The following is a 13,184-nucleotide window of genomic DNA, read 5'->3' as shown; positions in this document are numbered from 1 at the left end:
GGGCCTAACGAATTTAAACTCTTAATGCTATTTCAATGGGTTTAGGGGCTTCTAGTCAAAAGGGGCGTGGCCAAAAGTATTTCAACCCTCATCCATGTCATGATCTATACTCTGAATGGTATTCTGGGCTTCTGGACCCAAAGGGGCGGGGCCTAACGAATTTAAACCCCCAATGCCATTCAATGGGTTTAGGGGCTTCTAGGCAAAAGGGGCGTGGCCAAAAGTATCTCAACCCTCAGCCATGTCATGGTCTATACTCTAAATGGTATTCTGGACTTCTGGACCCAAAGGGGCGGGGCCTAACGAATTTAAACCCCCAATGCTATTTCAATGGGTTTAGGGGCTTCTAGGCAAAAGGGGCGTGGCCAAAAGTATCTCAACCCTCAGCCATGTCATGGTCTATACTCTGAATGGTATTATGGGCTTCTGGACCCAAAGGGGCGGGGCCTTACGAATTTAAACCCTTAATGCTTTTTCAATGGGTTTAGGGGCTTCTAGGCAAAAGGGGCGTGGCCAAAAGTATCTCAACCCTCATCCATGTCATGGTCTATACTCTGAATGGTATTCTGGGCTTCTGGACACAAAGGGGCGGGGCCTAACGAATTTAAACCCTTAATGCTATTTCAATAGGTTTGGGGGCTTCTAGGCAAAAGGGGCGTGGCAAAAAGTATTTCAACCCTCAGCCATGTCATGGTCTATACTCTGAATGGTATTATGGGCTTCTGGACCCAAAGGGGCGGGGCCTAACGAATTTAAACCCTTAATGATATTTGAATGGGTTTAGGGGCTTCTAGGCAAAAGGGGCGTGGCCAAAAGTATCTCAACCCTCAGGCATGCCATGGTCTATACTCTGAATGGTATTCTGGGCTTCTGGACCCAAAGGGGTGGGGCCTAACGAATTTAAACCCCCAACGCTATTTCAAAGGGTTTAGGGGCTTCTAGGCAAAAGGGTCGTGGCCAAAAGTATCTCAACCCTAAGCCATGTCATGGTCTATACTCTGAATGGTATTATGGGCTTCTGGACCCAAAGGGGTGGGGCCTAACGAATTTAAACCCTTAATGTTATTTTAATGGGTTTAGGGGCTTCTAGGCAAAAGGGGCGTGGCCAAAAGTATCTCAACCCTCAGCCATGTCATGGTCTATACTCTGAATGGTATTCTGGGCTTATGGACTTAAAGGGGCGGGGCCTAAAGAATTTAAACCCTTAATGCTATTTCAATGAGTTTAGGGGCTTCTAGGCAAAAGGGGCATGGCCAAAAGTATCTCAACCCTCAGCCATGTCCTGGTCTATACTCTAAATGGTATTCTGGGCTTCTGGACCCAAAGGGGCGGGGCCTAACGAATTTAAACCCCCAATGCTAATTCAATGGGTTTAGGGGCTTCTAGGCAAAAGTGGCGTGGCCAAAAGTATATCAACCCTCAGCCATGCCATGGTCTATACTCTGAATAGTATTCTGGGCTTCTGGACCCAAAGGGGCGGGGCCTAACGAATTTAAACCCCCAATGCTATTTCAATGGGTTTAGGGGCTTCTAGGTAAAAGGGGCGTGGCCAAAAGTATCTCAACCCTCAGCCATGTCATGGTCTATACTCTGAATGGTATTATGGGCTTCTGGACCCAAAGGGGCGGGGCCTAACGAATTTAAACCCCTAATGCTATTTCAATAGGTTTAGGGGCTTCTAGGCAAAAGGGGCGTGGCCAAAAGTATCTCAACCCTCAGCCATGTCATGGTCTATACTCTGAATGGTATTCTGGGCTTCTGGACCTAAAGGGGCGGGGCCTAACGAATTTAAACCCTTAATGCTATTTCAATGGGTTTAGGGGCTTCTAGGCAAAAGGGGCGTGGCCAAAAGTATCTCAACCCTCAGCCATGTCATGGTCTATACTCTGAATTGTATTCTGGGCTTCTGGACCCAAAGGGGCGGGGCCTAACGAATTTAAACCCTTAATGCTATTTCAATAGGTTTAGGGGCTTCTAGGCAAAAGGGGCGTGGCCAAAAGTATTTCAACCCTCAGCCATGTCATGGTCTATACTCTGAATGGTATTATGGGCTTCTGGACCCAAAGGGGCGGGGCCTAACGAATTTAAACCCTTAATGATATTTGAATGGGTTTAGGGGCTTCTAGGCAAAAGGGGCGTGGCCAAAAGTATCTCAACCCTCAGCCATGTCATGGTCTATACTTTGAATGGTATTATGGGCTTCTGGACCCAAAGGGGCGGGGCCTAACGAATTTAAACCCTTAATGCTATTTCAATGGGTTTAGGGGCTTCTAGGCAAAAGGGGCGTGGCTAAAAGTATCTCAACCCTCAGCCATGTCATGGTCTATACTCTGAATGGTATTCTGGGCTTCTGGACCCAAAGGGACGGGGCCTAACGAATTTAAACCCTTAATGCTATTTCAATGGGTTTAGGGGCTTCTAGGCAAAAGGGGCATAGCCAAAAGTATCTCTACCCTCAGCCATGTCAAGGTCTATACTCTGAATGGTATTCTGGGCTTCTGGACCCAAAGGGGCGGGGCCTAACGAATTTAAACCCCCACTGCTATCTCAATGGGTTTAGGGGCTTCTAGGCAAAAGGGGCGTGGTCAAAAGTATCTCAACCCTCAGCCATGTCATGGTCTATACTCTGAATTGTATTCTGGGATCTGGACCCAAAGGGGCGGGGCCTAACGAATTTAAACCCTTAATGCTATTTCAATGGGTTTAGGGGCTTCTAGGCAAAAGGGGCGTGGCCAAAAGTATCTCAACCCTCATCCATGTCATGGTCTATACTCTGAATGGTATTCTGGGCTTCTGGACACAAAGGGGCGGTGCCTAACGAATTTAAACCCTTAATGCTATTTCAATAGGTTTGGGGGCTTCTAGGCAAAAGGGGCGTGGCAAAAAGTATTTCAACCCTCAGCCATGTCATGGTCTATACTCTGAATGGTATTATGGGCTTCTGGACCCAAAGGGGCGGGGCCTAACGAATTTAAACCCTTAATGATGTTTGAATGGGTTTAGGGGCTTCTAGGCAAAAGGGGCGTGGCCAAAAGTATCTCAACCCTCAGCCATGTCATGGTCTATACTCTGAATGGTATTCTGGGCTTCTGGACCCAAAGGGGTGGGGCCTAACGAATTTAAACCCCCAACGCTATTTCAAAGGGTTTAGGGGCTTCTAGGCAAAAGGGTCGTGGCCAAAAGTATCTCAACCCTAAGCCATGTCATGGTCTATACTCTGAATGGTATTATGGGCTTCTGGACCCAAAGGGGTGGGGCCTAACGAATTTAAACCCTTAATGTTATTTTAATGGGTTTAGGGGCTTCTAGGCAAAAGGGGCGTGGCCAAAAGTATCTCAACCCTCAGCCATGTCATGGTCTATACTCTGAATGGTATTCTGGGCTTCTGGACTTAAAGGGGCGGGGCCTAACGAATTTAAACCCTTAATGCTATTTCAATGAGTTTAGGGGCTTCTAGGCAAAAGGGGCGTGGCCAAAAGTATCTCAACCCTCAGCCATGTCATGGTCTATACTCTAAATGGTATTCTGGGCTTCTGGACCCAAAGGGGCGGGGCCTAACGAATTTAAACCCCCAATGCTAATTCAATGGGTTTAGGGGCTTCTAGGCAAAAGTGGCGTGGCCAAAAGTATATCAACCCTCAGCCATGCCATGGTCTATACTCTGAATAGTATTCTGGGCTTCTGGACCCAAAGGGGCGGGGCCTAACGAATTTAAACCCCCAATGCTATTTCAATGGGTTTAGGGGCTTCTAGGCAAAAGGGGCGTGGCCAAAAGTATCTCAACCCTCAGCCATGTCATGGTCTATACTCTGAATGGTATTATGGGCTTCTGGACCCAAAGGGGCGGGGCCTAACGAATTTAAACCCCTAATGCTATTTCAATAGGTTTAGGGGCTTCTAGGCAAAAGGGGCGTGGCCAAAAGTATCTCAACCCTCAGCCATGTCATGGTCTATACTCTGAATGGTATTCTGGGCTTCTGGACCTAAAGGGGCGGGGCCTAACGAATTTAAACCCTTAATGCTATTTCAATGGGTTTAGGGGCTTCTAGGCAAAAGGGGCGTGGCCAAAAGTATCTCAACCCTCAGCCATGTCATGATCTATACTCTGAATTGTATTCTGGGCTTCTGGACCCAAAGGGGCGGGGCCTAACGAATTTAAACCCTTAATGCTATTTCAATAGGTTTAGGGGCTTCTAGGCAAAAGGGGCGTGGCAAAAGTATTTCAACCCTCAGCCATGTCATGGTCTATACTCTGAATGGTATTATGGGCTTCTGGACCCAAAGGGGCGGGGCCTAACGAATTTAAACCCTTAATGATATTTGAATGGGTTTAGGGGCTTCTAGGCAAAAGGGGCGTGGCCAAAAGTATCTCAACCCTCAGCCATGTCATGGTCTATACTCTGAATGGTATTATAGGCTTCTGGACCCAAAGGGGCGGGGCCTAACGAATTTAAACCCTTAATGCTATTTCAATGGGTTTAGGGGCTTCTAGGCAAAAGGGGCGTGGCCAAAAGTATCTCAGCCCTCAGCCATGTCATGGTCTATACTTTGAATGGTATTATGGGCTTCTGGACCCAAAGGGGAGGGGCCTAACGAATTTAAACCCTTAATGCTATTTCAATGGGTTTAGGGGCTTCTAGGCAAAAGGGGCGTGGCTAAAAGTATCTCAACCCTCAGCCATGTCATGGTCTATACTCTGAATGGTATTATGGGCTTCTGGACCCAAAGGGGCGGGGCCTAACGAATTTAAACCCTTAATGCTATTTCAATTGGTTTAGGGGCTTCTAGGCAAAAGGGGCGTAGCCAAAAGTATCTCTACCCTCAGCCATGTCAAGGTCTATACTCTGAATGGTATTCTGGGCTTCTGGACCCAAAGGGGCGGGGCCTAACGAATTTAAACCCCCAATGCTAATTCAATGGGTTTAGGGGCTTCTAGGCAAAAGGGGCGTGGCCAAAAGTATCTCAACCCTCAGCCATGTCATGGTCTATACTCTGAATGGTATTATGGGCTTCTGGACCCAAAGGGGCGGGGCCTAACGAATTTAAACCCTTAATGATATTTGAATGGGTTTAGGGGCTTCTAGGCAAAAGGGGCGTGGCCAAAAGTATCTCAACCCTCAGCCATGTCATGGTCTATACTCTGAATGGTATTATAGGCTTCTGGACCCAAAGGGGCGGGGCCTAACGAATTTAAACCCTTAATGCTATTTCAATGGGTTTAGGGGCTTCTAGGCAAAAGGGGCGTGGCCAAAAGTATCTCAGCCCTCAGCCATGTCATGGTCTATACTTTGAATGGTATTATGGGCTTCTGGACCCAAAGGGGCGGGGCCTAACGAATTTAAACCCTTAATGCTATTTCAATGGGTTTAGGGGCTTCTAGGCAAAAGGGGCGTGGCTAAAAGTATCTCAACCCTCAGCCATGTCATGGTCTATACTCTGAATGGTATTATGGGCTTCTGGACCCAAAGGGGCGGGGCCTAACGAATTTAAACCCTTAATGCTATTTCAATTGGTTTAGGGGCTTCTAGGCAAAAGGGGCGTAGCCAAAAGTATCTCTACCCTCAGCCATGTCAAGGTCTATACTCTGAATGGTATTCTGGGCTTCTGGACCCAAAGGGGCGGGGCCTAACGAATTTAAACCCCCAATGCTAATTCAATGGGTTTAGGGGCTTCTAGGCAAAAGGGGCGTGGCCAAAAGTATCTCAACCCTCAGCCATGTCATGGTCTATACTCTGAATTGTATTCTGGGATCTGGACCCAAAGGGGCGGGGCCTAACGAATTTAAACCCTTAATGCTATTTCAATGGGTTTAGGGGCTTCTAGGCAAAAGGGGCGTGGCCAAAAGTATCTCAACCCTCAGCCATGTCATGGTCTATACTCTGAATGGTATTCTGGGCTTCTGGACCCAAAGGGGCGGGGCCTAACGAATTTAAACCCCCAATGCTATTTCAATGGGTTTAGGGGCTTCTAGGCAAAAGGGGCGTGGCCAAAAGTATCTCAACCCTCAGCCATGCCATGGTCTATACTCTGAATGGTATTCTGGGCTTCCGGACCCAAAGGGGTGGGGCCTAACGAATTTAAACCCCCAATGCTATTTCAATGGGTTTAGGGGCTTCTAGGCAAAAGGGGCGTGGCCAAAAGTATCTCAACTCTCAGCCATGCCATGGTCTATACTCTGAATGGTATTCTGGGCTTCTGGACCCAAAGGGGTGGGGCCTAACGAATTTAAACCCCCAATGCTATTTCAATGGGTTTAGGGGCTTCTAGGCAAAAGGGGCGTGGCCAAAAGTATCTCAACCCTCAGCCATGTCATGGTCTATACTCTGAATGGTATTATGGGCTTCTGGACCCAAAGGGGCGGGGCCTAACGAATGTAAACCCTTAATGCTATTTCAATGGGTTTAGGGGCTTCTAGGCAAAAAGGGCGTGGACAAAAGTATCTCAACCCTCAGCCATGTCATGGTCTATACTCTGAATGGTATTCTGGGCTTCTGGACTTAAAGGGGCGGGGCCTAACGAATTTAAACCCTTAATGCTATTTCAATGAGTTTAGGGGCTTCTAGGCAAAAGGGGCGTGGACAAAAGTATCTCAACCCTCAGCCATGTCATGGTCTATACTCTGAATGGTATTCTGGGCTTCTGGACACAAAGGGGCGGGGCCTAACGAATTTAAACCCTTAATGCTATTTCAATAGGTTTAGGGGCTTCTAGGCAAAAGGGGCGTGGCCAAAAGTATTTCAACCCTCAGCCATGTCATGGTCTATACTCTGAATGGTATTATGGGCTTCTGGACCCAAAGGGGCGGGGCCTAACGAATTTAAACCCTTAATGATATTTGAATGGGTTTAGGGGCTTCTAGGCAAAAGGGGCGTGGCCAAAAGTATCTCAACCCTCAGCCATGTCATGGTCTATACTCTGAATGGTATTCTGGGCTTATGGACCCAAAGGGGCGGGGCCTAACGAATTTAAACCCCCAACGCTATTTCAAAGGATTTAGTGGCTTCTAGGAAAAAGGGGCGTGGCCAAAAGTATCTCAACCCTAAGCCATGTCATGGTCTATACTCTGAATGGTATTATGGGCTTCTGGACCCAAAGGGGTGGGGCCTAACGAATTTAAACCCTTAATGCTATTTCAATGGGTTTAGGGGCTTCTAGGCAAAAGGGGCGTGGCCAAAAGTATCTCAACCCTCAACCATGTCATGGTCTATACTCTGAATGGTATTCTGGGCTTCTGGACACAAAGGGGCGGGGCCTAACGAATTTAAACCCTTAATGCTATTTCAATAGGTTTCGGGCTTCTAGGCAAAAGGGGCGTGGCCAAAAGTATTTCAACCCTCAGCCATGTCATGGTCTATACTCTGAATGGTATTCTGGGCTTCTGGACCCAAAGGGGCGGGGCCTAACGAATTTAAACCCTTAATGATATTTCAATGGGTTTAGGGGATTATAGGCAAAAGGGGCGTGGCCAAAAGTATCTCAACCCTCAGCCATGTCATGGTCTATACTCTGAATGGTATTATGGGCTTCTGGACCCAAAGGGGCGGGGCCTAACGAATTTAAACCCTTAATGCTATTTCAATGGGTTTAGGGGCTTCTAGGCAAAAGGGGCGTGGCCAAAAGTATCTCAACCCTCAGCCATGTCATGGTCTATACTCTGAATGGTATTCTAGGCTTCTGGACCCAAAGGGGCGGGGCCTAACGAAGTTAAACCCCCAATGCTAATTCAATGGGTTTAGGGGCTTCTAGGCAAAAGGGGCGTGGCCAAAAGTATCTCAACCCTCAGGCATGCCATGGTCTATACTCTGAATGGTATTCTGGGCTTCTGGACCCAAAGGGGTGGGGCCTAACGAATTTAAACCCCCAACGCTATTTCAAAGGGTTTAGGGGCTTCTAGGCAAAAGGGTCGTGGCCAAAAGTATCTCAACCCTAAGCCATGTCATGGTCTATACTCTGAATGGTATTATGGGCTTCTGGACCCAAAGGGGTGGGGCCTAACGAATTTAAACCCTTAATGTTATTTTAATGGGTTTAGGGGCTTCTAGGCAAAAGGGGCGTGGCCAAAAGTATCTCAACCCTCAGCCATGTCATGGTCTATACTCTGAATGGTATTCTGGGCTTCTGGACTTAAAGGGGCGGGGCCTAAAGAATTTAAACCCTTAATGCTATTTCAATGAGTTTAGGGGCTTCTAGGCAAAAGGGGCATGGCCAAAAGTATCTCAACCCTCAGCCATGTCCTGGTCTATACTCTAAATGGTATTCTGGGCTTCTGGACCCAAAGGGGCGGGGCCTAACGAATTTAAACCCCCAATGCTAATTCAATGGGTTTAGGGGCTTCTAGGCAAAAGTGGCGTGGCCAAAAGTATATCAACCCTCAGCCATGCCATGGTCTATACTCTGAATAGTATTCTGGGCTTCTGGACCCAAAGGGGCGGGGCCTAACGAATTTAAACCCCCAATGCTATTTCAATGGGTTTAGGGGCTTCTAGGCAAAAGGGGCGTGGCCAAAAGTATCTCAACCCTCAGCCATGTCATGGTCTATACTCTGAATGGTATTATGGGCTTCTGGACCCAAAGGGGCGGGGCCTAACGAATTTAAACCCCTAATGCTATTTCAATAGGTTTAGGGGCTTCTAGGCAAAAGGGGCATGGCCAAAAGTATCTCAACCCTCAGCCATGTCATGGTTTATACTCTGAATGGTATTCTGGGCTTCTGGACCTAAAGGGGCGGGGCCTAACGAATTTAAACCCTTAATGATATTTGAATGGGTTTAGGGGCTTCTAGGCAAAAGGGGCGTGGCCAAAAGTATCTCAACCCTCAGCCATGTCATGGTCTATACTCTGAATGGTATTCTGGGCTTCTGGACCCAAAGGGGCGGGGCCTAACGAATTTAAACCCCCAACGCTATTTCAAAGGATTTAGTGGCTTCTAGGAAAAAGGGGCGTGGCCAAAAGTATCTCAACCCTAAGCCATGTCATGGTCTATACTCTGAATGGTATTATGGGCTTCTGGACCCAAAGGGGTGGGGCCTAACGAATTTAAACCCTTAATGCTATTTCAATGGGTTTAGGGGCTTCTAGGCAAAAGGGGCGTGGCCAAAAGTATCTCAACCCTCAACCATGTCATGGTCTATACTCTGAATGGTATTCTGGGCTTCTGGACACAAAGGGGCGGGGCCTAACGAATTTAAACCCTTAATGCTATTTCAATAGGTTTCGGGCTTCTAGGCAAAAGGGGCGTGGCCAAAAGTATTTCAACCCTCAGCCATGTCATGGTCTATACTCTGAATGGTATTATAGGCTTCTGGACCCAAAGGGGCGGGGCCTAACGAATTTAAACCCTTAATGCTATTTCAATGGGTTTAGGGGCTTCTAGGCAAAAGGGGCGTGGCCAAAAGTATCTCAGCCCTCAGCCATGTCATGGTCTATACTTTGAATGGTATTATGGGCTTCTGGACCCAAAGGGGCGGGGCCTAACGAATTTAAACCCTTAATGCTATTTCAATGGGTTTAGGGGCTTCTAGGCAAAAGGGGCGTGGCTAAAAGTATCTCAACCCTCAGCCATGTCATGGTCTATACTCTGAATGGTATTATGGGCTTCTGGACCCAAAGGGGCGGGGCCTAACGAATTTAAACCCTTAATGCTATTTCAATTGGTTTAGGGGCTTCTAGGCAAAAGGGGCGTAGCCAAAAGTATCTCTACCCTCAGCCATGTCAAGGTCTATACTCTGAATGGTATTCTGGGCTTCTGGACCCAAAGGGGCGGGGCCTAACGAATTTAAACCCCCAATGCTAATTCAATGGGTTTAGGGGCTTCTAGGCAAAAGGGGCGTGGCCAAAAGTATCTCAACCCTCAGCCATGTCATGGTCTATACTCTGAATGGTATTATGGGCTTCTGGACCCAAAGGGGCGGGGCCTAACGAATTTAAACCCTTAATGATATTTGAATGGGTTTAGGGGCTTCTAGGCAAAAGGGGCGTGGCCAAAAGTATCTCAACCCTCAGCCATGTCATGGTCTATACTCTGAATGGTATTATAGGCTTCTGGACCCAAAGGGGCGGGGCCTAACGAATTTAAACCCTTAATGCTATTTCAATGGGTTTAGGGGCTTCTAGGCAAAAGGGGCGTGGCCAAAAGTATCTCAGCCCTCAGCCATGTCATGGTCTATACTTTGAATGGTATTATGGGCTTCTGGACCCAAAGGGGCGGGGCCTAACGAATTTAAACCCTTAATGCTATTTCAATGGGTTTAGGGGCTTCTAGGCAAAAGGGGCGTGGCTAAAAGTATCTCAACCCTCAGCCATGTCATGGTCTATACTCTGAATGGTATTATGGGCTTCTGGACCCAAAGGGGCGGGGCCTAACGAATTTAAACCCTTAATGCTATTTCAATTGGTTTAGGGGCTTCTAGGCAAAAGGGGCGTAGCCAAAAGTATCTCTACCCTCAGCCATGTCAAGGTCTATACTCTGAATGGTATTCTGGGCTTCTGGACCCAAAGGGGCGGGGCCTAACGAATTTAAACCCCCAATGCTAATTCAATGGGTTTAGGGGCTTCTAGGCAAAAGGGGCGTGGCCAAAAGTATCTCAACCCTCAGCCATGTCATGGTCTATACTCTGAATTGTATTCTGGGATCTGGACCCAAAGGGGCGGGGCCTAACGAATTTAAACCCTTAATGCTATTTCAATGGGTTTAGGGGCTTCTAGGCAAAAGGGGCGTGGCCAAAAGTATCTCAACCCTCAGCCATGTCATGGTCTATACTCTGAATGGTATTCTGGGCTTCTGGACCCAAAGGGGCGGGGCCTAACGAATTTAAACCCCCAATGCTATTTCAATGGGTTTAGGGGCTTCTAGGCAAAAGGGGCGTGGCCAAAAGTATCTCAACCCTCAGCCATGCCATGGTCTATACTCTGAATGGTATTCTGGGCTTCCGGACCCAAAGGGGCGGGGCCTAACGAATTTAAACCCCCAATGCTATTTCAATGGGTTTAGGGGCTTCTAGGCAAAAGGGGCGTGGCCAAAAGTATCTCAACTCTCAGCCATGCCATGGTCTATACTCTGAATGGTATTCTGGGCTTCTGGACCCAAAGGGGTGGGGCCTAACGAATTTAAACCCCCAATGCTATTTCAATGGGTTTAGGGGCTTCTAGGCAAAAGGGGCGTGGCCAAAAGTATCTCAACCCTCAGCCATGTCATGGTCTATACTCTGAATGGTATTATGGGCTTCTGGACCCAAAGGGGCGGGGCCTAACGAATGTAAACCCTTAATGCTATTTCAATGGGTTTAGGGGCTTCTAGGCAAAAAGGGCGTGGACAAAAGTATCTCAACCCTCAGCCATGTCATGGTCTATACTCTGAATGGTATTCTGGGCTTCTGGACTTAAAGGGGCGGGGCCTAACGAATTTAAACCCTTAATGCTATTTCAATGAGTTTAGGGGCTTCTAGGCAAAAGGGGCGTGGACAAAAGTATCTCAACCCTCAGCCATGTCATGGTCTATACTCTGAATGGTATTCTGGGCTTCTGGACACAAAGGGGCGGGGCCTAACGAATTTAAACCCTTAATGCTATTTCAATAGGTTTAGGGGCTTCTAGGCAAAAGGGGCGTGGCCAAAAGTATTTCAACCCTCAGCCATGTCATGGTCTATACTCTGAATGGTATTATGGGCTTCTGGACCCAAAGGGGCGGGGCCTAACGAATTTAAACCCTTAATGATATTTGAATGGGTTTAGGGGCTTCTAGGCAAAAGGGGCGTGGCCAAAAGTATCTCAACCCTCAGCCATGTCATGGTCTATACTCTGAATGCTATTCTGGGCTTCTGGACCCAAAGGGGCGGGGCCTAACGAATTTAAACCCCCAAAGCTATTTCAAAGGATTTAGTGGCTTCTAGGAAAAAGGGGCGTGGCCAAAAGTATCTCAACCCTAAGCCATGTCATGTTCTATACTCTGAATGGTATTATGGGCTTCTGGACCCAAAGGGGTGGGGCCTAACGAATTTAAACCCTTAATGCTATTTCAATGGGTTTAGGGGCTTCTAGGCAAAAGGGGCGTGGCCAAAAGTATCTCAACCCTCAACCATGTCATGGTCTATACTCTGAATGGTATTCTGGGCTTCTGGACACAAAGGGGCGGGGCCTAACGAATTTAAACCCTTAATGCTATTTCAATAGGTTTCGGGCTTCTAGGCAAAAGGGGCGTGGCCAAAAGTATTTCAACCCTCAGCCATGTCATGGTCTATACTCTGAATGGTATTCTGGGCTTCTGGACCCAAAGGGGCGGGGCCTAACGAATTTAAACCCTTAATGATATTTCAATGGGTTTAGGGGCTTCTAGGCAAAAGGGGCGTGGCCAAAAGTATCTCAACCCTCTGCCATGTCAAGGTCTATACTCTGAATGGTATTCTGGGCTTCTGGACCCAAAGGGGCGGGGCCTAACGAATTTAAACTCTTAATGCTATTTCAATGGGTTTAGGGGCTTCTAGTCAAAAGGGGCGTGGCCAAAAGTATTTCAACCCTCATCCATGTCATGATCTATACTCTGAATGGTATTCTGGGCTTCTGGACCCAAAGGGGCGGGGCCTAACGAATTTAAACCCCCAATGCCATTCAATGGGTTTAGGGGCTTCTAGGCAAAAGGGGCGTGGCCAAAAGTATCTCAACCCTCAGCCATGTCATGGTCTATACTCTAAATGGTATTCTGGACTTCTGGACCCAAAGGGGCGGGGCCTAACGAATTTAAACCCCCAATGCTATTTCAATGGGTTTAGGGGCTTCTAGGCAAAAGGGGCGTGGCCAAAAGTATCTCAACCCTCAGCCATGTCATGGTCTATACTCTGAATGGTATTATGGGCTTCTGGACCCAAAGGGGCGGGGCCTTACGAATTTAAACCCTTAATGCTTTTTCAATGGGTTTAGGGGCTTCTAGGCAAAAGGGGCGTGGCCAAAAGTATCTCAACCCTCATCCATGTCATGGTCTATACTCTGAATGGTATTCTGGGCTTCTGGACACAAAGGGGCGGGGCCTAACGAATTTAAACCCTTAATGCTATTTCAATAGGTTTGGGGGCTTCTAGGCAAAAGGGGCGTGGCAAAAAGTATTTCAACCCTCAGCCATGTCATGGTCTATACTCTGAATGGTATTATGGGCTTCTGGACCCAAAGGGGCGGGGCCTAACGAATTTAAACCC

This window comes from Crinia signifera, chromosome 4 (assembly GCF_055691185.1).
Source record: "Crinia signifera chromosome 4, ASM5569118v1, whole genome shotgun sequence".
Taxonomy (NCBI): domain Eukaryota; kingdom Metazoa; phylum Chordata; class Amphibia; order Anura; family Myobatrachidae; genus Crinia; species Crinia signifera.
This window is presented reverse-complemented; position numbering follows the sequence as displayed.